At 41.6% G+C, this 22,055-nt stretch overlaps 1 long non-coding RNA gene across 1 annotated transcript; it reads left to right on the top strand.

Moving 5' to 3' along the window:
- The first annotated feature begins 11,121 nt into the window (after nt 1-11,121).
- Nucleotides 11,122-14,672, top strand: LOC139034190 (uncharacterized). Its single transcript, XR_011486617.1, has 3 exons — nt 11,122-11,729; nt 12,178-12,202; nt 14,602-14,672. It is a non-coding gene; the product is annotated as an uncharacterized lncRNA (long non-coding RNA).
- Nucleotides 14,673-22,055: the final 7,383 nt, after the last annotated feature.

Here is a 22,055-nt window from a genome sequence, read left to right as displayed (position 1 = left end):
CCTACCGACCTGGGGAGTTCATCTTTCAGTGTTATATCTTTTAGCCTTTTCATACTGTTCACGGGGTTCTCAAGGCAAGAATACTGAAGTGGTTTGCCTTCTCCAGTGGACCACGTTTTGTCAGAACTCTCCACCATGACCCATCCATCTTGGGTGGCCCTACACAGCATGGCTCATAATTTCATTGAGTTAGACAAGGCTGTGGTCAGTGTGCAGCATAGTGATTCATAAGTTTTAGAGGTTTTACCCCACTTAGAGTTATTACATAATACTGACTATATTCCCCATGTAGTACAATGCATATTTGTAGCTTATTTATTTTACACATTATATCTTTATCTCTTAATCACCCATCATTATTCTGCCCCCCTCTTCCCTCTCCCCACAGGTAACCTCTAGTTTGTTCTCTATATCTGTGAATCTGCTTCTCTCTTGTTACATTCACTAGTTTGTTGTGTTACATAGATTCCACATATAAGTGATATCATTCAGTATTTGTCTTTTTCTGATTTATTTCACTGAGCATAATACCCTCCAAATCCACTCTCCACACACACACACACACACACACACACACACACATATATCACATCTTCTTCATCCATTCATCTGCTGATGGACACTTAGGTTACTTCCTTCCATACCTTGGCAATTGCAAATAATGCTGCTATGAACAGTGGGGTCCATGTATTTTTTTTTTTTTAATAGAGATTTTTTTTTTTTTCAGATATATACTCAGGAGTGGAACTGCTGGATCATATGGTAGCTCTAGTTTTAGTTTTTCGAGGAACATTTATACTGTTTTCTGTAGTGCCTGTTGCAAATTACATTTCCACCAACAATGTGGGAGTGTTCCCTTTTCTCCATATCCTCGCCAAAATGTGTTATTTGTATACCACAACTGTGCTGTTTTTCATTTAAAATCTGCATTTCTCTGATGATTAAGGATGCTGAGCATCTTTTCATGTGCTGCTATTGAGTGTATTTAAACTGATATGTACAGGTTTAAATCTTAACAGCTATGCAATTTCTTTTAAATTTCTCCCACTTAGATGTGGGTCTAGGCCCTTTCCTTTAACAAGAGTTGATACAGGGTGACGAGGGCTTACTTATCACAGACAGATGTCCTGGAAATAGCACTGGGTAATGTCCACAGTTAAGCCTGAAAAAGCCATGAAGCCACTCAGGTCAATCTCCTGTTGGAGCCCTCCACCACTAAGAATGAGCTCTGCAGTCCTGCCTGCTGGGATGAAGCCCAGGCCTCGTGGGGAGGCTTCCTGAAGCTCCTCCATCAAACCCAGCTTCAGCTGCAGACGTGGCAGTGACGTCACCTCCACAGGAGTCCAGCTTCTAGTGTTAGTGTCAGCCCCAACTGGTGAGTCTCCTCTCCTGAGACCCCAGCATCCTAGAGCAGAAAGAGCCACCCCCACTGCACCCTGTCTGAATTCCTCACCTTGGGACCATGAGCAAAGCAAAGAGGGTGCCTCATGCAGTGTCATTGGGGGTTAGTTTACATAAACATTTTATATTAAAAGCAACGAGAAAACACACTTGTGGAAAATTCACAGGTTACAACAGAACATACATGAAAATCTCTTTCTTCCCTATTCTGTAGCCTTCTAGATTCAATGGAAGCAACATTGTAACAAATTCAATACATTACAAGAAAAATCTTATTAAAAAAGAAATAGATTCCCTAATTCTTTATTTTAATTTTATTCCTCAGTTTCCTTATTTACACACACACACACACACACACACACACACACACACACACACACACATTTTCCATCAAGCTGGGAAGCACTAAAATTGTTCATTTAGAATAATAATATTACCTGTTATTTTCCACCCTTGGTTCATATCTCAGTTGCATAATCCTTGGATTAAGGTAAAGAATCCACCTACCAATGCAGGAGTCAAGTAGACAAGAGTTCCATCCTTGGGCTGGGAAGATCCCCTAAAAAGGAAATGGCAACCTACTCCAGTATTCTTGCCTGGAAAATTCCATGGACAGAGGAACCTGGCAGGCTGTAGTCCATGGGGTCACAAAGAGTCAGACACGATTGAACACACAGGCACACACACACACAGTACAGCATTCCATACCTGTAAGGGCACCTACTTTGTTTTAATAGGGCAACTTTTCATCTTTCTCCTAAAGTTTTCACTTCTGTGTTTTAGGGGGCTGGTCACTTATCATCCTATAGCCAGTTTTCATGACCATCAGAATGGGGTGTGATTAGGTTTTAAATTATGACCCAGAACACACATTTAGTCCTAACGTTTAGGTTGTCTAAAGTTCTTCATTTAGAAAAACATAACTACACTTTCACCCAACCTACAGGTGAAAACAAAGTGGTTTGTTTTTGGTTACTTGTTCAGTGAATAGCCAGGATTAACACACAATAACAGATAAAGTGTTAAATGAAGGCAGAGATTGAGAGGTAAGTAAGTCTGTACATTTAGGTGCATACAGAGGAAAGGAAGTGATATGTGTAGAGAATTAGAGAAGGGTTTAAGTAATTTGATAAGCATATGGTTAGAGAGAGAATATGACATTTTACAATTGAATTTTGCTTATGTTGCATTTTATATCAACTGGAACATATTTTAAATTATTTGATCTAGAAATTTCCAGTGACTTAGAAATACTAGAAATGATTGGAGATTATATATATATATATATATATATATATATATATATGTATTTATATATATATATATATATATATGAATATAATTCATTTTATTCTCAACATGTTAGCCTTGTCCCTCTTCACCCTGAGCTGTTCACAAATATCTATATTTGGGGGACAGGCCATTTTCTCTCATATAAATTATTTTCTGAATCAGGGAAGAATCTTTAAGCCTGGGATTCAGTTTTGGCATAAAATGTTTACTCTGAAAAGCTAAATTTGTCCATAGAAACACACTTTCTATATGGCAGCCTTTGGACTCATCCTGTGCAGAGTCCAGTTCACTCTGAAAGTTATGTGAGGAATCGTCTCCATGGAAATGTGATGATACACATTCTGCATTCTATACCAAGTGCCACTTTGAGCTGAGAAGTTCAAGTAATAAGAGCTGATCTTTAACCTTCAGTGTTTTAAAATGGGAAACTTGAATTGTTGTTCTGGAGGTAGGTTCCTACTGATTTTCTGAAGGCTGTTTCTTCAAATGGGCTGGTTAACTTTTACTGAAGTTTTTTCTCATCTGTTTTTTTTTTAATTTCCATCATTCTAGTTTATCTAGTTTATCTATAAATATACTATATACTTTTGCTTTACTCCTTAGTTTGTACTTCTTGATTCTTCTATCAGCTGGCAGCCTTAAATATCTTCCTAAATTTAGAAAAATGTGCAATTTTCTAGTGCCAGTTTTGTACACACTCTACCAGAGAATAGATAGAAAGAACTGAAGCAGGAGAATCATGATGTCTCATAAAAAATGGACATTACAGGAAAAGAGGATTACAGCTCAACTCTTCTAAATGTAGCTTCCCAAATATACAAGTACTAGAAGTGTAAATCCAGAAACTTTTAAAAATAAAAAAAGCTGGGATTTACTGGTGGAATTTCCATGGGTGGATGTGAGCAGGATCACTGTTTGCCTTTGCCAGGGAGTTTGATGAGACGGGGCAGTGCTGCTGGGTTAGTAGGATGAATATTTGGTCACTAAGGGAAGGACGGTCTGTCTGTTGATCCTCAAGGAGAATCTTGGGTTGAACGATAGAAACAACCCCACGACCATCATGTGATGAATGGGTAAGTGAAATATGACATATACTCAGAATGGAATACTATTCAGCCATAAAAATGAATTAAGGATTGAAATATGCTACAAAATGGATGGACCAAATAATATAAAAATTTATTATGGTTATTGAAATAATGCAGGCACAGAAAGACAAATATTGTATGATTCCACTGGTTTAGGGTACATAGAATAGGTAAACGCACGGAAACTGGAAATATAAATTACCAAGGCCAGGAGGTAAGAGGGAAGGTGGATTATGACTTCATGAGTACAGAGGCTATACTCGATCTGATGAAAAAGATTTAGATGTAGATGGTGTTGATAGATACACAGCATTGTGAAAGTAGAAAATGCTATGAACTTTTTAATTCTTAAAAATTATGAAAAGAATAAATACAATGTATCTTTGATCACAATGCTCAACTGCTAAGTTGTGTCTGACTGTTTGTGAGCCCATGGACAGCAGCACACCAGGCTCCCTGCCTTTCACTATCTCCCAGAGTTCAAATTCATGTCCACTGAGTCAACAATGCCATCCAATGATCTCATTCTCTGTGCGCCCCCAACCTTTTCCTCTGCCCACAATCTTTCCCAGCATCAGGTGCTTTTCCAGTGAGTCTGCTCTTCTCCTTATTGCCAAATTCAGACTTAAATTGAAGAAAGTAGGGAAAACCACTAGACCATTCAGGTATGACCTAAATCAAATCCCTTATGATTATACAGTGGAAGTGAGAAATAGATTTAAGGGACTAGATCTGATAGACAGAGTGCCTGATGAACTATGGATGGAGGTTCATGACATTGTACAGGAGACAGGGATCAAGACCATCCCCATGGAAAAGAAATGCAAAAAAGCAAAATGGCTGTCTGAGGAGGCCTTACAAATAGCTGTGAAAAGAAGAGAAGTGAAAAGCAAAGGAGAAAAGGAAAGATATTTGCATTTGAATGCAGAGTTCCAAAGAATAGCAAGGAGAGATAAGAAAGCCTTACTCAGTGGTCAATACAAAGAGGAAAACAACAGAATGGGAAAGAGTAGAGATCTCTTCAAGAAAATTAGAGATATCAAGGGAACATTTCATGCAAAAATGGGCTTGATAAAGGACATAAATGGTAGGGACCTAACAGAAGCAGAAGATATTAAGAAGAGGTGTCAAGAATACACAGAAGAACTGTACAAAAAAGATCTTCAAGAACCAGATAATCACTATAGTGTGATCACTGACCTAGAGCCAGACATCCTGGAATGTGAAGTCAAGTGGGCCTTAGAAGGCATCACTGTGAACAAAGCTAGTGAAGGTGATGGAAGTTGAGCTATTTCAAATCCTGAAAGATGATGCTGTGAAAGTGCTGCACTCAATATGCCAGAAAATTTGGAAAACTCAGCAGTGGCCACAGGACTGGAAAAGGTCAGTTTTCATTCCAATCCCAAAGAAAGGCAATCCCAAAGAATGCTCAAACTACCGCACAATTGCACTCATCTCACATGCTGGTAAAGTAGTGCTCAAAATTCTCCCAACCATGCTTTAGCAATATGTGAACCGTGAAATTCCAGATGTTCAAGCTAGTTTTATAAAAGGCAGAGGAACCAGAGATCAAAGTGCTAACATCTGCTGGATCATTGAAAAAGCAAGAGAGTTCCCAAAAAACATCTATTTCTGCTTTATTGACTATGCCAAAGCCTTTAATTTTGTGGATCACAACAAACTGTGGAAAATTCTGCAAGAGATGGGAATACAAGAGCACTTGACCTGCCTCTTGAGAAACCTATATGCAAGTCGGGAAGCAACAGTTAGAACTCACATTGAACAACAGACTGGTTCCAAATAGGAAAAAGAGTACTTCAAGGCTGTACATTGTTACTGTGTTTATTTAAGTTATATGCAGAGTACATCATGAGAAATGCTGGGCTGGAGAAGCACAAGCTGGAATCAAGATTGCTGGGAGAAATATCAATAATCTCAGATATTCAGATGACACCACCCTTATGGCAGAAAGTGAAGAGGAACTAAAGAGCCTCTTGATGAAAGTGAAAGAGGAGAGTGAAAAAGTTGGCTTAAAGCTCAACATTCAGAAAACTAAGATCATGGCATCTGGTTCCATCACTTTATGGGAAATAGATGGGGAAACAGTGGAAACAGTGTCATACTTTATTTTTTTGGGCTCTGAAATCACTGCAGATGGTGATTGCAGCTATGAAATTAAAAGATGCTTACTCCTTTGAAGGAAAGTTATGACCAACTTAGATAGCATATTAAAAAACAAAGACATTACTTTGCCAACAAAGGTCCATCTAGTCAAGGCTATGGTTTTCCAGTGGTCATGTATGGATATAAGAGTTGGACTGTGAAGAAAGCTGGGTGCTGAAGAATTGATGCTTTTGAACTGTGGTGTTGGAGAAGACTCGAGAGTCTCTTGAACTGCAAGGAGATCCAACCAGTCCATCCTAAAGGAGATCAGTCCTGGGTGTTCATTTGGAAGTACTGACGCTGAAGCTGAAACTCCAATACTTTGGCCACCTCATGTGAAGAGTTGACTCATTGGAAAAGGCCCTGATTCTGGGATGACTGGGGGCAGGAGAAGGGGACAACAGAAGATGAGATGGTTGGATGGCATCACCGGCTCAATGGGCATGAGTTTGAGTAAACTCTGGGGATGGTGATGGACAGGGGGTGCTGGTGTGCTGTGATTCATGAGGTCGTAAAGTGTTGGACATGACTGAGTGACTGAACTGAACTGCTCTTCACATCAGGTCGTCAAAGTATTGAAGCTTCAGCATCAGTCCTTCCAATTAATATTCAGGGTTGATTTCCCTTAGAATTGACAAATTTGAACTCCTTGCTATCCAAGGAACTCTCAAGAGTCTCTTCAGCACCCCTCTTCTAGAGCATCACTTCTTTGGCACTCAGCCTTCTTTATGTTCCAAGTCTCTCAAATGTACATGACTACTGAAGCACAGTTTGATTTTTAGTGTTTCCCTTTGTCAGACTAACAATTTCAAGTTGATCAGTTTCCTCTTAGCTAGAAAGCTAAAGGCTCTTTCTCTCATTTCTGAAATGTTTATCTCCTTAGCTTTCCTCCACCCACCAGGAAGGTTGTCCAACAGATCTCAGCCCACAGTTATTAACCACCCACATCTGTACACTCCTCCCATGTGTCTATATTAACAAGGTCTTTCTGATCAGCATCACAAGATGTCCTGATCATTCCTCTATGTCCTCCTAGAGCTCCCTGAGGATGAGCTTTCCACCTCAAGCTTGGAAGAAGAGGCTCTGCCCACCTGTGTGGTAAGTGTCCCTTATTTATCTGAGGTAAAAGTGTTGCTTTGTGTCTTTATTTTTCAGTTGAATTCAGATAAAGTTTCTCAATATTTAAGACAGCTGATACATACAGTTTTTAATTAGGTGGATGAATGTTGAGTCTCCCAGCAGATAACTTATTCAAAAGGACATTTTTAAAAATGATGACATCAATTAGAAACTGTGGTCAGGAGCACATTCCTCAGAAGAAAATTTTCCTTCTTTAAATAAAATATTCTAATCGCTGGTCAAAATGGGCTTGAGAGATATTTCAGGAAAAGCCTGTTCCTTTCCCACAGGCATCCTCTCTGTTTTGTTTTTGTGCCATGGACTCAACAACACTTTCCCATTTGGTTTTCTGAGAACAAAAAGAGAACAAAAGACCTGAATGCACAGTACACAAGATGATGACACCCTCATGCTGTTTTCTTCTCTCTAATCACAAGTGAAAGAAACAGCCAACAAAGATGGTAAATATTCAGGAATCATCCCTCTGTTGAGAAACAATCTAGATGATGGAGGTGGGGCTCTCTTGCTGGCTGTGGTTGGAGAGGCACCCTGATCCTGAGTCCCTAAAGGGGCTGAGGTGGGGGGTGCAGAAAAGAGACTGATCTCCCAGGATGAACAATAACTGTGTTCTATGGTCCTTGGAAGCAACTACATAATTTAGATGTTGTGGGTTTGTGTGAATCAGGGTTGCAGTGGCATGTGTGAGCCCATGTGACATGGTTTTGAATCTCTATTTGTGTATGTGGGTGTCTCTCTGTGTGTGTCTCCTCAGAGATGTTTTCCTCTTGTTACACAGCACAAGTCAAGTGTGAACTCTGTAAACACATCTCATTGCCACTACACACTGGCTATACATTACTTGATTCTTTCCTCAGCTCAGCCATTCCTCATGTTTGGTTAATATTCATTTTCCTCAAGTGAAGAAGGTGCTGAGAAAAATGGCCCAAGCTCTTGACCTTGTAAGTGGAAAAGCCAAACTGAGAACCTAGGGGTGTTCCCAGTGTGACTGCTCTGGACCCCTGACCTTCACTTATCACTCAGTCATGGGATGCTCCTTCGTGGAGCAAGGGGGGTCCCTGCATCTGTGTCCATGCCTGGAAGTACTAGCAGCTCCAGGGGTCCAGACCATGTCCATGATTATAAGGGAGCCTGAGTGGTCACAGAACCCAGGGGCAACCATAGGTGGACTAACAACCAACTTTGGCACAGTCATCACTCTCAAAGGCACCTCAGGACTTGCATCCTCCCGGTCATCTCACAAATTCTGAGGGTTGTGTGGCCTTGTGTAGACACTGTAGGTCATATCTGCTGGTGCTACTGTCATTGCTTAAACAAGGACAAAGCAGATAATGACCAGGGAGATACTTCACTGAACATTATCATAAGCTTTACATTGATAAACCCTGTAGCAGACACTCAGGAAGGTGTGAAATAGATCACAAATTGGTACTTGATAATTAGCCTAGTGACCATGACTCTATTTGTCAATCTTCTGCACAGCTGGGCCAGAGACAACTTTCACCCATGCTTCTTATCCACAATGAACTGTCCCACAAATTGGCTGACTTTGGTGAGTGTAGACAGCCACTTACTCAGTGGACATGCAAACAGTGTTTGGAAAATGAAGACTGGGAAAAAATATCACATGATTGATAGTAGCAATTTGGAATGGTAGGGTTGAATTCAGTCCTCTAACAGAGTTTGCTTTTAATCAAGAATAAAGGCTCATAGAAGGCTTGGTAAGTTCACTAGCTGTAACTGTGGATCCTGGGGATGCAGTGATCTAGGAAGAGCTCCAGGAGACAAGAGTGATTTAGCAGAAGATGTAAACAGGCAAGCGGGACATGGATCTCTGTCATTGAAAGCTGACATGCATTTTAGTGTTTCTTTTGTCTTCATTGGTTAGATTATCACTAGTTAAATTGCAGAAGCTGTGTTTCATTTCATTCCTGATCCTCTCTTTTGATCCCCTTCCTTCAGCAGTTTGATTCAACATCAGCTCAGTCCATAGTTACTAACCTCCCTCATGCACGCACTCCATCACATGTCCCAATCAAAAACAACAAATGCTGAGTGATTGTTGAGCAGCTTCACCTGTGTCCTGACAGTTGCTTTCTGCACCTCTAGTGCCCCAGGAGGACCTGGTGGATGAACTGCCCCAGGCCTGTGCTGAGGAACAGCCTCTGAGTATTCTGAAGGTAAGCTCCTCTCCCTTTATCAGGGATAAGACTGCTCCTTCACTCCTTTATTTTTTATTAAGCCAAATACAGTTATAGTAGTCTGACAATGTAAACTATCACTGATATATGCAATTCTTTGGCTGGGGAAATATTGAGGTTAAATCTATTATCAACACAGACATTTTTCAATAGGACATTAAAAATAGACAGCATCAGTTACTACTCTAGGTGCTTTTAGCAAGAGAAATTTTCTCCTCCTTGAAAAGTAATTTTGTAATTATTAGTTAAATTGAAACTGAGACCTCTTATTTGAAAAAGTCCAGCCTTTTCAACAGGCGTCTGCCCTGTTTTCCTTTGGGGCCATTGACTTAAAGAATTTTAGTTATCTGAGGATAAAAATCAGATAACAGAAGACTTACTGCAGGTAATACATGATGTTGAGACCCTCACACTCTGTTTTCTTCTCTCTAATAGCAGGCACACGGGGTAGTCTATGAACACGGTAAATATTCAGGGACCATCCCTGTGCTGAGGTACAATCTAGATGATGCAGGTGGGGCTCTCTTGCTGGCTCTAGTGGGATAGGTGCCCTGATGCTGGATCCCTACAGGGGGTGAGAGCTGGAGGTGCAGAGAAGAGACCGATCTCCCAGGATGAACAATAACTGTCATTTAGATGCTGTGGGTTTGTGTGAATCAGGCTTGGGGTGCCACGTGTGAGTCCATGTGATGTGATTTTGAATCTGTGTATATGTGTGTGTGTGTGTGTGTGTGTGTGTGTGTGTGTGTGTCCTCAGAGGTGTTTCCCTCTTAGCACAAGTCAACTGTGAGCTTTCTAAACACTTCTCATCACCACTGCACACTGGCTATATATTACCTGATTCTTTCCTCAACTCAGCCATTCCTCAGGTTGGGTTAATATTCATTCTCCCCAAATGGAGGTGGTGCTGAGAAAAATGGCCCAAGCTCTTGACCTCCTAAATAGAAAAGCCAAATCGATGCCTAAGTGCTGTCCCAATATGGTTGCTCTGGACATCTGATCTTCACTTGATGCTCAATCCTGGGATCCTCAGTCATGGCACATGGGACTCTCTCCATTTATGAGCCATGCTGGGAGCTGCTGGCAGCTCCAGAGGTCCAGATTGTGCACTTTATTATAAGGGTACCTCAGTGGTCACTTTCCTGGTGGCTCAGATGGTGTAAAGAGTCTGCCTACAACGTGGGAGACCCAGGTTTGATCCCTGGGTTGGGAAGATCCTCTGGAAAAGGAAATGGCAACCCACTCCAGTACACTTGCCTGGAAAATCCCATGGACAGAGGAGCCTGGTGGGCTGCAGTCCATGGGGTCGCAAAAAGTCGGGCACGACTGAGTGACTCCACTTTCATTTTCACTTTTCAGCGGTCACAGAAACCAGGGCAAGCAAAGATGGATTAACAGACAATTTTGGCAGAGTCTGTAGTATGAAGGGCTCCTCAGGACTTGCATCCTCCTGGTCAAATCACAGATTCTGAGAATTATGTGCCCTTGTGTAGACAATGTAGGTCATATCTGTTGGTGCTAGTGTCATTGCTTAAACAAGGACAAAAGCAGATTATCAGGGAGATATTTCATTGTACTGGGTGACTTTACCATAAGCCTTACATTGATTAAACCCTGTAGCACACTCTCAAGGGAAGGTGTCAAATAGATCTCACAGTGGAACTCAATAGCATAGTGACTGTGACTCTTTTTGTAAATTTCCTGCACAGCTCGGTGAGAGATAGCGTTCACTCCATGCTTCCTCTCCATAATGAACTGTCCCACTAAATGTATGACTTCTGTGAGTGTGGACAGCCACTGACTCAGTGGACATGCAAACATTGTTTGGAAAATGAAGACTGGGAAAAAATATCACATGATTGATAATAGCTATTTGGAAATATAAGATTGAATTCAGTCCTCTAACCAAGTTTGCTTTTAATCAAGAACAAATTCTCATAGAAGACCTGTTAAGTACAATAGCTGTAACTGTGAATCCTGGGGAGGCAGTGATCTAGAAAGAAATGCAAAAGCCAGGGGCAGTTTACTAGAAGCTGTAAACAGGCAGGAGGGACATGGGTCTCTGTCATTGAAAACTGGCATGCACTTTAGTGTTTCTTTTGTCCCCATTGGTTAGATTATCAGTAGTTAAATGCAGAAGCTATGTTTCATTTCTTTCCTGCTCCTCTCCTTTGCTCTCCTTCATCCAGCAAAGAGGATGATTCAATAGCAGCTCAGTCCATAGCTACTAACCTCCCTCATGCAGGCACTCCACCCCATGACCCCATCAAAAAACAACAACAACAACAAAGCAAATAAAACAGCAACAGAAAAAACGCTGAGTGATTGGTGAGCAGCCTCACCCATGTTCCGATATCTACTATGTGTCACTCTAGATTCCCAGGAGGACCCGGTTGTGAAATTTTGCCGGGACTGGGTTAAGGAACAGACTCTGAGTACCCTGAAGGTAAGCTCATCTGTCTTTCTCTGGCATAGGAACTGTTGCTTCACTTATTTTTTATTCAGTCAAATACAGTTATAGTAATCGAACAATGTATATTATCACTGATGTATGTAATCCCTTGGCTGGGGAAATATTGAGGATAAACCTATTATCAGCACAGACCTGATTCAAAAGGACATTGAAAAAGATAGCATCAGTTACTACTGTAGGCACTTTCCTCGGTAGAAATTTTCCCTCCAAGAAAAGTAATTCTGTAATCGTTGGTGAAATTATACCTCAGAGATCATATGTAAAGTTTGCCAGGCTCTTCAACAGGGATCCTCTCTTTTTTGGAGTGGACCATTGACTTGAAGAGTTTTAGTTTTCTGAGGAAAAAACTCAGATAACAGATTTACTTCAGAGAAAATATGATGCTGACACCCTCACACTGTTTTCTTCTCTCTAATCACAGGCATACAGAGCAGTCTGTGAACACGGTAAATATTCAGGGATCATTTCTTTTCTGAGGAACTATCTAGTCGATGAAGGTGGGGCTCTCTTGCTGGCTCTGGTTGGAGAGGTGACCTGATGCTGGATTCCTACAAGAGTTGAGGGCTTGGGGTGAAGAGAAGAGACTGATCTCCAAGGAAATAACAATGTCTGTATTCTCTGGTACCTGGAAGCAACTACATCATTTAGATGCTGTGGGTTTGTGTGAATCGGGCTTGGGGCCCATGTGTGGGCCCAGTGGTGTGATTCTGATGCTCTGTGTCTGTGTGTGTTTCCTCAGGAGATGTTTCCCTCTTACACAGCACTAGTCACCTGTGAACTTTCTAAACGCTTCTTATCACCACTGCACACTGATTATACATTACTTGATTCTTTCCTCAGCTCAGCCATTTTCCTCAGATGAAGTTGTTGCTGAGAAAAATGGCCCAAACTCTTGACCTCCTAAGTGGAAAAGCCAAACTGAGAACCTCGAGGTGGTCCCAGTGTGACTGCTGTGGACCCCTGACCTGCACTTATCACTCTCACGGGATCCTCAGTCATGGAGCAAAGGGGTCCCTGCACCTATGTACATGCCTGGAGGTACTAGCAGCTTCAGAGATCCAGACCATGCCCACCATTATAAGGTGGGCTCAGTGGTCATGGAACCCAGGGCAACCAAATTTACATTAACTGCTAACTTTGGCAGTCATTAGTGGAAGGGCACCTCTGAACTCACATCCTCCTGGTCAACTCACATTTTCTGAGAGTTGTGTGGCCTCATGTAGACAATGTATGTCATATTGTTGGGTTCTAGTGTCCTTGCTTAATCAAGGAATAAAGCAGATTATCATCAGGGAGATATTTCACTGTTCTGGGGGCAGTACCATAAGACTTAGACTGATTAAACCTGGCAGCACATACTCAAGGGAAGGTGTCAAATAGGTTCACAGTGGAACTTGGTAGTTAGCCTAGTGACCATGATTGTTTTTGTAAATCTTCCTGCACAGCTGTGTGTGAGGTAGTCAGCATTCATCCCATGCTTCGTCTCTGTAATAAACTGTCCCACTAAATGTATGACTTCTGTGAGCGTGGACAGCCACTGACTCAGGGGACATGCAAATATTATTTGGAAGATGAAGACTGGGAAAGAATATCACATGATTGATAATGGCTATTCGGATAGGTAGGATTGAATGCAGTCCTCTAACAGAGTTTGCTTTTAATGAAGAAGTAAGTCTCATAGAAAACTTGGTAAGTACAATAGTGTACCTGTGGATCCTGGGGAGGCAGTGATCTAGGAAGAAATCCAGAAGACAGGGGGGATTTAGCAGAAGCCCTAAAGAAGCAGGAGGGCCGTGGGTCTCTGTCATTGAATGCTGGAATGCATTTTAGTGTTCTTTATTCCCCATCGGGTAGGTTATCTCTAGTTAAAATGCAGAACTGTGTTTCATTTTTTTCCTGCTTCTCTCCTTTGCTCTCCTCCATCCAGCAAAAAGGGTGATTCAACAGCAACTCAGTCCATAGTTGCTAATCTCCCTCATGCATACACTCCACCCCATTTTTTCTCATAAAAAAAAAAAAAAAAAAACAAAACACACACACACACACACAAAATGCTGAGTGATTGGTGAGCAGCCTCACCAGTGTCCTGACAGCTGCTCTGGGTCTCACTAGTTCCCCAGGAAGACCAGTGAGGTGGAGAAACTGTGCTTTTTATAATCAACTGTCCCACTAAACATATAGCCCCTGTGAGTATCGACAGCCACTGACTCAGTGGCCAAGGACACAGTGTATAGAAACAAATATTAATAGAAAAATATGATATTATTTGTAGCAGTAGTATTTAAATGGTAGGATTCAGTGTTTTCAAATCTTGTATGTATATTTGATTTTCTTTAAGTGATTAGTGAATTAATAGAATGGCCCAGGATTAAATTCAGTCCTCTAACAGTTCACTGTTAATCAAGTACAAAGTCTCATAGGAAACATGATGAACAGAGTATCTGGCAGCAACTGTGGATCTCAGAGAAAGAGTGATCCGGGAAAAATCAAGAGACCATGGCAACTTAGCAGGAGCTCAAAATGAGCAGGAGTCGTCGTGGGTCTCTTTCAGTGAACAGTACATACATTTTAGAGTTTTCCTTTCATTAGATTGAATATTTCCTTTTGATTAGGTTTCTCTTAGCTAGAGGGCAAAGCTCTGTTTTCATTTCCTTCCACCTCTCCTTTACTTTCCTTCCTCCTCCAAAGAGGATGGATGAACACAAGTTCAGTCCATGCTTATTAACCTCCCACATCCATACACACCACCCCATGTCCACACAAAGAAAAATACCCTGTTTTTTATTTTTTCCCAATTCCTGAGTAGCCTCACCACTGTTATAATAGCTACTCTGTGTCCCTACAGATTTCACTGAGGACCTGCCAGTCAACTCTCCTTGTTACAGGACAGAAGAGACTCTGTGTGCCTCCAAGGCAAGTTTTTCTTTTTATTCTGGTCTGAGATAGAAGTATTGTTTCTTTTCTCTTTCAGTAGAATTAAGTTGTGAGTCTTTGAGGGTGTTTGTTTCAGATAGAGACAATTCCCTTGGTTGGGATAATGTGGAATGAGAGTCTTATTATGGATTCATGATGCCTCAGTCCACAGGATATTAAAAATTGTTACTGTCAATTACACCCTGTAGAGTAGAGTTCTCTCTTCTATAGTACCCTTTCCTCTAGGAAAAGAATTCTGTAATTTCCAACCCAAGTGGTCTTGGAAGTTCTATCCTCCAGGCACAGGTCTTGCCTTTCATCCTGAGTGTGTGTGCTCTGATCTGAGTGTGTTCCCTGGACTCCACCACCGTTCCTCATCAGGCTTTCCACTATCACCTAATGAACCAAAGGCTGTGCATCTATATGATCTTACTCTCATAGTGTCTGCTCTTCTGTACTTGCAGGTGTCCCTTTCATCATGTAGAAGCGGTATGTATTCTAGAATCATTCACTTTGGGAGAAAAACTTTGTATATGAGAGAGTTAGGGCTTTCTCACTGGTTTTAGTGTAGAGGCAAACTGATTCCAAATTCCAGCTGGGAATGAGTATAGAGTCCCCTGGTGGTAAAAGTAGCTTGCAAGTAGAATAATGTGGCCAATACTGTAGTTCCAGGAAGAAGCTGTATTATGGTTAATAGTATAGCTTTGTGTCCATGGGCCTAGGTGTGTCTCTATGTGTAATGAACAGTGTGATTCTTTGTGTGTGTGACTTTTTTGTGTTGTGTTTTTCCCAATTTTTGTCACCCTAAATATCACTGTTACTGGCATCAAGTCTCCATCCCAAAAATTCCCATCACCATTGCACCATGAATGAGGATGTACAGAAGAATTAAACAAAGTATACACATTCACTGTATGCTTTGATTTTACGCCAAAGTGTACATCCTTTAACCTGGAAAGCAAATCCCATTACTCTTCAGGAAAATATTTTCAGGATTCCTTTTAATTTTTATTATTATTATTTTTTTATTGTCTGTACTGGGCCTTCGTTGGCTACAGAGGCTTTTCTCTAATTGTGGAAAGCAAGGACAGCTCCCTAGTTGTTGTGAGTAGGCTTCTCACTTTGTTAGCTGCTCTTTTGCAGAGCATGGGTCCTAGAGCTCTCTGGCTTCCTCAGTGTTGGCACGTGGGCTCAGTAGTTGTGGCTCCTGGGCCCTAGAGCACAGGCTCAGCAGATGTGGCACATGGGATTAGTTGCTCTGGGACATGTGGAATCCTTCCAGTCCAGGTATCCAGTCCATATCTCCTGCATCGGCAAGTATATTCTTAACTACTGAGCCACCAGGGAAGCCCTACAGGATTCTTTTGAACAAAACTGTGTTTCAGAACCTCCCTACTGGGTCAATCATACCTTTATTTAATCACAAATATTGCCTCTTAGTAGATCTTATGATATTTTGATTGGTCATGATAATTATTCTGCCACTTCCCTCATTCAAACTCTTTCCTATTATAGCCTCCAAATGAATCTTCCCCCCTCACCCAAGGCACCTAGTATTGGGGAGGCTCCTTCCTTCTGCAGTGAGCACCTGGTGGTACCCACAGTCCACACCCAGTTCTAGAAGAATCTGAGAAAGGAGACCCTCTAGGGAGAGATGGAGGACATTCATTCCAGTTCTGCCTCTTAAGTTTTGAAGTGTCCAGTCTGTCCTATTAATTCCATACACCTTGTTGTTCAGCACATCTCTAGAACTTTTCCATCTTGCAACTAAAATTTTAGTCATTGAACAGATGTTCCCTGTATCAACATCTTCCCAGCTCTTGAAACTACCCTTCTACCCTTTCCTTTAGATAACTCAGGTGAATTGAATCGTGCAGTATTTGTCTTTCTGTGACTAGCTTATTTCACTCTTACCAATATCCTCCTGCTTCATTCATTGCTGCAAATGACAGGATTTCCTTCATTATTAAAGACTGAATCACATTCTAGTGTATATATGTATACCTCATTTTCTTTAATGATTTATCTGCCCATGGACACTGGGCAGTTTTTCTATCTTGGTTGTTGTGTACAATGTGCAGCAATGGATATGAGACTTGTAGATATCTCCTGGACATTCTCATTTTATCTCCTTTGGACATAAACTCAAAAGAGTGATTCCTGGAACTTATGATCCTTTTCTTAATAATTTTTTGAGGGACTTCCAAACTTCCATAATGGCTACACCATTTTTCATTTCTACCAACAGGGTACAAAGGTTCCACTTCTCTACATCCTTGCTAACACTTGTTATTTTATTTTTATAATACACATCCTGAAAGGTGATATCGCCTTTTGACTTGGTTAGCTCAGTTGGTAAAGAATCCACCTGCAATGCAGGAGACCCCGGTTCAATTCCTGGGTCGGGAAGATCCACTGGAGAAGGGAAAGGCTACCCACTCCAGCATTCTTGGGCTTCCTTTGTGGCTCAACTGGTAAAGAATTTGCCTGCAATTCAGGAGACCTGAGTTCGATTCCTGGGTTGTGAAAAACCCCTGGAGAAAGGAAAGGCTAGCCACTCCAGTATTCTGGCCTGGAGAGTTCCATGGATTGTAAAGTCCATGGGGTCCCAAAGAGTTGGACATAACTGAATGACTTGTGCTTTCCATTTCGCTGATACTTAAGTGATGCCGAACACTTTTCTGATATATACTGATCACTTCTATTTCTTCTGTGAAGAAATGTCTATTGAAGTTTTTTACACATTTCTTAAACTCAATTATTTGCCTGCTGTTGTTTTGAAGTTGCAGTTGCTTTTTTATATATTCTGGACAGTGTCCCGTTGTTCAGATGCAAAGTGTGCAGATACTTCCTCTCATTCTATAGGTTGCCTTTCTGCTGATTGTTGAGGAAACTATCCTTTCTTCACTTGGTAATTTTAGAACCTCGGCAAAGATCATTTGGTCACATGTGCATGAATTTATTCAAGATTCCCTTCATTGGTCTCTCTTCCTATTTTGTTTCTGGTAGAACTCTGTTTTGACTGCTGTGGCATTCTTATGAGTTTTGAATTCAGGAAGCCTTAAGGCCCCATTGTTCTTTGCACTCAAGATTGTTTTTTCTCTTTGGATTTCTTTTGAGTTCTGTAAGTATTAATATTGAGGATTCTTTTTTGTTTGTTTGTTTGTTTCTATAAAAATTACATGAGATTTTGTGAGTTGTGTCAATTATATATCCACATCACTTTTAGTAGAATAAGAAGGTCAGTCTGTGACCTTCTAGTGTATGACCATATTCCAGTCTATGAGTATGGTGTGTCATTGGAATTGTCCCTTCTTTCTTTCAACAGTGTCCTGTGGTTTTCCATGCACAAATCTTTCACTTCATAAGGAGACTTTTGTGCTGCCTTGCTTGGGTCCCCTAGAGTCAGGGATGGGAAAGATGGGCTCATGAAGAGAATGAATGTTTCTCCTTCCCCTCTGTACCTACTCTCTGGTTACTTGTAGTACAGGAGCACTGGGCCATGCCCTTTACCTCTGCCTACAAATGAGCCTCCCTACTGGGAATTTTCTTTGAATCTGAGCATTCATATTACTATTGGAATGTCCACAAGGAATCTCCCAATGCCTGGCCTGTGTCCTAGAGCCCCATGTATACCTGCATATGAATAAGCATATCAGACCATCACATCTTCTGCAATAAACAACAAATAATAACAGGTAGTTTGTTGCCTTTTCCTTATCTTTGGAGCTCTTAGAGCTGAATTTTCCAGTGTAGTAGCCACTAGTCAGATCTGCCTAATTATAATTAACATATTTCAAGCAATACTTAACTTTCTATATTAAAAACAAAACAAAACCCACACAATTACCTGGTCACCCTAGCCATATTTCAAGTGTGTCCATAAGTGTTGAAATTTCAGGTTGATAAGCTTGAATGTAAGCTATATTGGGCCTTTAGAAATGTAAGGTTGAAAGGTGATTCTCTCAGCATCTCTCTCATGTGAAATATTGCAACTGTGATCAACACCTTGTTGAAGGGGCTCTGACTCCACAAGCACAGGGGAGGTCTGTGAACCTGGAGGAAGACCAGGGAGATGCTGTGTGAGCCAAGCGGAGGAGGAGAAATGGGTGGGTCAACTTGTATAATAACTGCATTATTGCTCACGGTTGTCCTTCTGCAGACTGCTTCCTGGAGACCATTAGCAGCAGTGATATAGAAGATAACACAGGTAGGGAACAACTCTCAGGTGGGATTTAAAGGGAGAGGGTTCCTGGACCACTCAGGTTACACCTGTTTCTTTGGAGATGAAGGAAAGTGAATATAAATTCAGGAAGAAGAAGGAAATTTATCAGAACTGTGATTTGCTCTTCCTACATTTTAATGATATAATAGAGCCATGTGTCCATGTGCTTTATTGCACTGTGATTATAGTTATCTCTTCTTGCTTTTCCATTTAGAAATGTCTTTTCTCACAAGACTACTCTTTCCTTGTCCTTTCACTGCCAACTATGAAAGCTTGGCTTCTGGTTAGTACCTGCAGGATTTTATGTACAAGGAACTTTGGCTTCATGTTTAAATTCTCCTATGATGGCCACATCCTTGTGGGCACAAAAGCCTCACAGTTACTTGACACTGGAGACCAAGTTCTGGCAGTGAGTGTCAGGTAGTGGGTGAGACGTGAACTCTCTCCCTCTGCATTTTCAGGACTTGTGGTTTCCCCTCATGTTTGTCCTCACTGTTTGTTCCTTGTATGAAGGGTGCTCTCAGGGTTGAATGAGTCAGAGCACACGTGCTCTGGCATCCCTGCCTGGGCTGAGTCTCCTGAAGCTCGTCTCAGCAACACCCCTTCCCAAGGATGCTGTGTTGAAGGTGCTTCCATGTGAGAGCAGTCCATGTCCAGCTGCCCCTAGAGACCAGCATGGCCACAGATTCTTGAGACTGTGAAGGGGCTGCTGGCTTTCTTTACACATTTGCTCTCACAGCCCTGCTGACCTGGTCTCCTGGGACTGACCAGACCCAGGTCAGAGACTCAGAGCAGCAGGACTCGGAGTCACTGATCCTCTTAGAACCCAATACTCCCCCCATACAAAAGCTCCAGATGGTTTTGGTCACCATCTTTGCACACTCCCCAACTCGTTTATTTATCTTTTTAAATTTGTTTTTACATTTGAGTTGTTGTACTGTCTTATACATTTTGAGTATGAGCTCCTTAGCTGAATATATTTTGTATTTTTTCTGTGGGTTATCTTTTCATCCTATTGATTATTTAAGAGGCTACCCTTTTCCTATTTCATTGTCTTAGAACTTTGGTGAATTTCATTTGACCATGTATCCATGAGTTTACTTGGGGCTCTTTATTCTGGTCTTTAGGGCTATGCATCTGTTTCTATGTCAGTATCATACAGCTTTGATTCCTATAACTTTGTAATGTGTTTTGAAATCAGGAGGTGAGATACTTTGATCTTTGTTTTCAAGGTTATTTTGTCTATGTGGAGTCCTTAGCGGTTCCATATATATTTTTGGATTTGTTTTTCCCATTTCTATGAAAATGATGTTAATATTTTGATTGGTGTTGCAATGAATTTTTACTTAGCTTTGGGTACTATAGAAATGTCAACAGTACTAAGTCTCCAGGCTATGAGCATGATCTGTCATTTCAATTCCTCGTGCCTGGTTTAATTCTTTCAGCTTGGCTGGTAGTTTTCAGTGTGCAGGTTGTTTGCTTTCTAAAGGCACTTTGTCCTTGCCCTCTCTGGATCTTTCAGAGTCAGTGGTTGGAAGGATGGTTTCATGAAGAGATGAAGTGTCCCTCTTTCTCTTCTGCACCTGTTCTCTGATTATGTTCAGCACAGGCGCCCTGGTCCCTGTGTCCATACCTGTCCCCTCAAGTGGAACACCTGCTGGGAATTCCTCTAAGATCTGGATGTTGACATTGCTGTTTCAGTGTTCCAAAGGCTCATGAGTACCTGGGATGTGTGCATGAGCCCAGGAAAAACCCATAAATGAATCATCAAATCAGGTCAGCCAAATACCCAGCAGAAGCTGTTGGGATACACTTCACAGGCCTGCAAGCCCTGTACTGCCTAGATTTGAGGCCAAGGAAAGGTCCCAGAGTTGATAGAGATATCAAAGTTTTAATAGATGGGATGTCTTAGGTGTCTTAAGTAAAAGGGTCCTGGAGAGACATCCACTGTGGATAGCAGGTGACAGACAGAACACAGATGCTGCAATATTCTTCACTCTAGGGGGATAGGGAGTCTACCAGTTACAGGGGGAATTAACAGCAGATTGGCTCATTGGTTACACTGGTTACCATGGAAACCAGTAGAGGGCCACATTCCTCTCTTACCCACCCCCCTCAGGGTAAATACTTTCATGGGCCAGAGGTCTTTTCTTTGTTAATCTGTAGGTAAACAGCCATCTTGAAAAGGGCAGAAAATGCAGAGGGAATAACCAAGAGAAGGGTGGTAACATTCTATATATATTCATTTGTTCAGTCACTCAGTTGTGTCTGACTCTTTGTGGTCCAATGAACTATATCCCCCCCAGCTCCTCTGTCCCTGGTATTCTCCATCTAAGAATGTTGAAGTGGTTTCCATTTCCTCTGCCAAAGCACCATCCTAACCCAGGGATCGAACCCATGTCCCCTGCATTGGCAGGCAGATTCTTCACCACTGAGCCACCTGGGAAGCCCTATACCCTCCCCTTTACCACAGTGCCCTGGTATTCTATAAACTGAAGTTCTGCCACAATCTATCAGAAGTGTTAGAACCATTGGAGCTGATCTTAAGATTCATTCAATCTTGCCTGGTGGCTCAGAGAGTAAAGAATTCACCTGCAATGCAGGAGAACTGGGTTTGAAACCTGAGTCAGAAAGATCCCCTGAAGAAGGAAATGACTACCCACTCCAGTGTTCTTGCCTGGAGAATTCCATGACAGAGGGGCCTGGTGTGTTACACTTCATGGGGTCACAAATTGTCAACACAACTGAGTGATTAAGCACACACATATATAAACATGTATAGAGGTTGTTGTGAATTATAGTGTGGTAGCCACTAGCCAGATGTAACTGTTATAATTTGCTTAAATGCTTGTTTTAAATGGTCAAAAGCACTTGGAATTTCAGGTTGGTTAGCATGAAGGTGAGAGCTCTAATGGGCCTGTAGAAGTGAGAGGTTGAGAACTGACTCTTTCAGCATCTCTAGGTTTGCAACTGAGATCAGAGTCTTATTGGAGGGCTCTGACTGCACAGAGCACAGATGACTGCCATCTGCTATCCACAATGGAATGTCTTTCCAGAATCCTAGGAAGAAGTTCAGGGTGATGCTGTGAGAGCCAGCATGGCCTCAACTGGAGCAGAAGTGGGTGGGTTGCTCATCCTAATCACCTGGTTGCTCATGGTTG

The sequence above is a fragment of the Odocoileus virginianus genome, unplaced genomic scaffold, assembly GCF_023699985.2.
Source record: "Odocoileus virginianus isolate 20LAN1187 ecotype Illinois unplaced genomic scaffold, Ovbor_1.2 Unplaced_Contig_36, whole genome shotgun sequence".
Taxonomy (NCBI): domain Eukaryota; kingdom Metazoa; phylum Chordata; class Mammalia; order Artiodactyla; family Cervidae; genus Odocoileus; species Odocoileus virginianus.
This window is presented reverse-complemented; position numbering and strand designations above follow the sequence as displayed.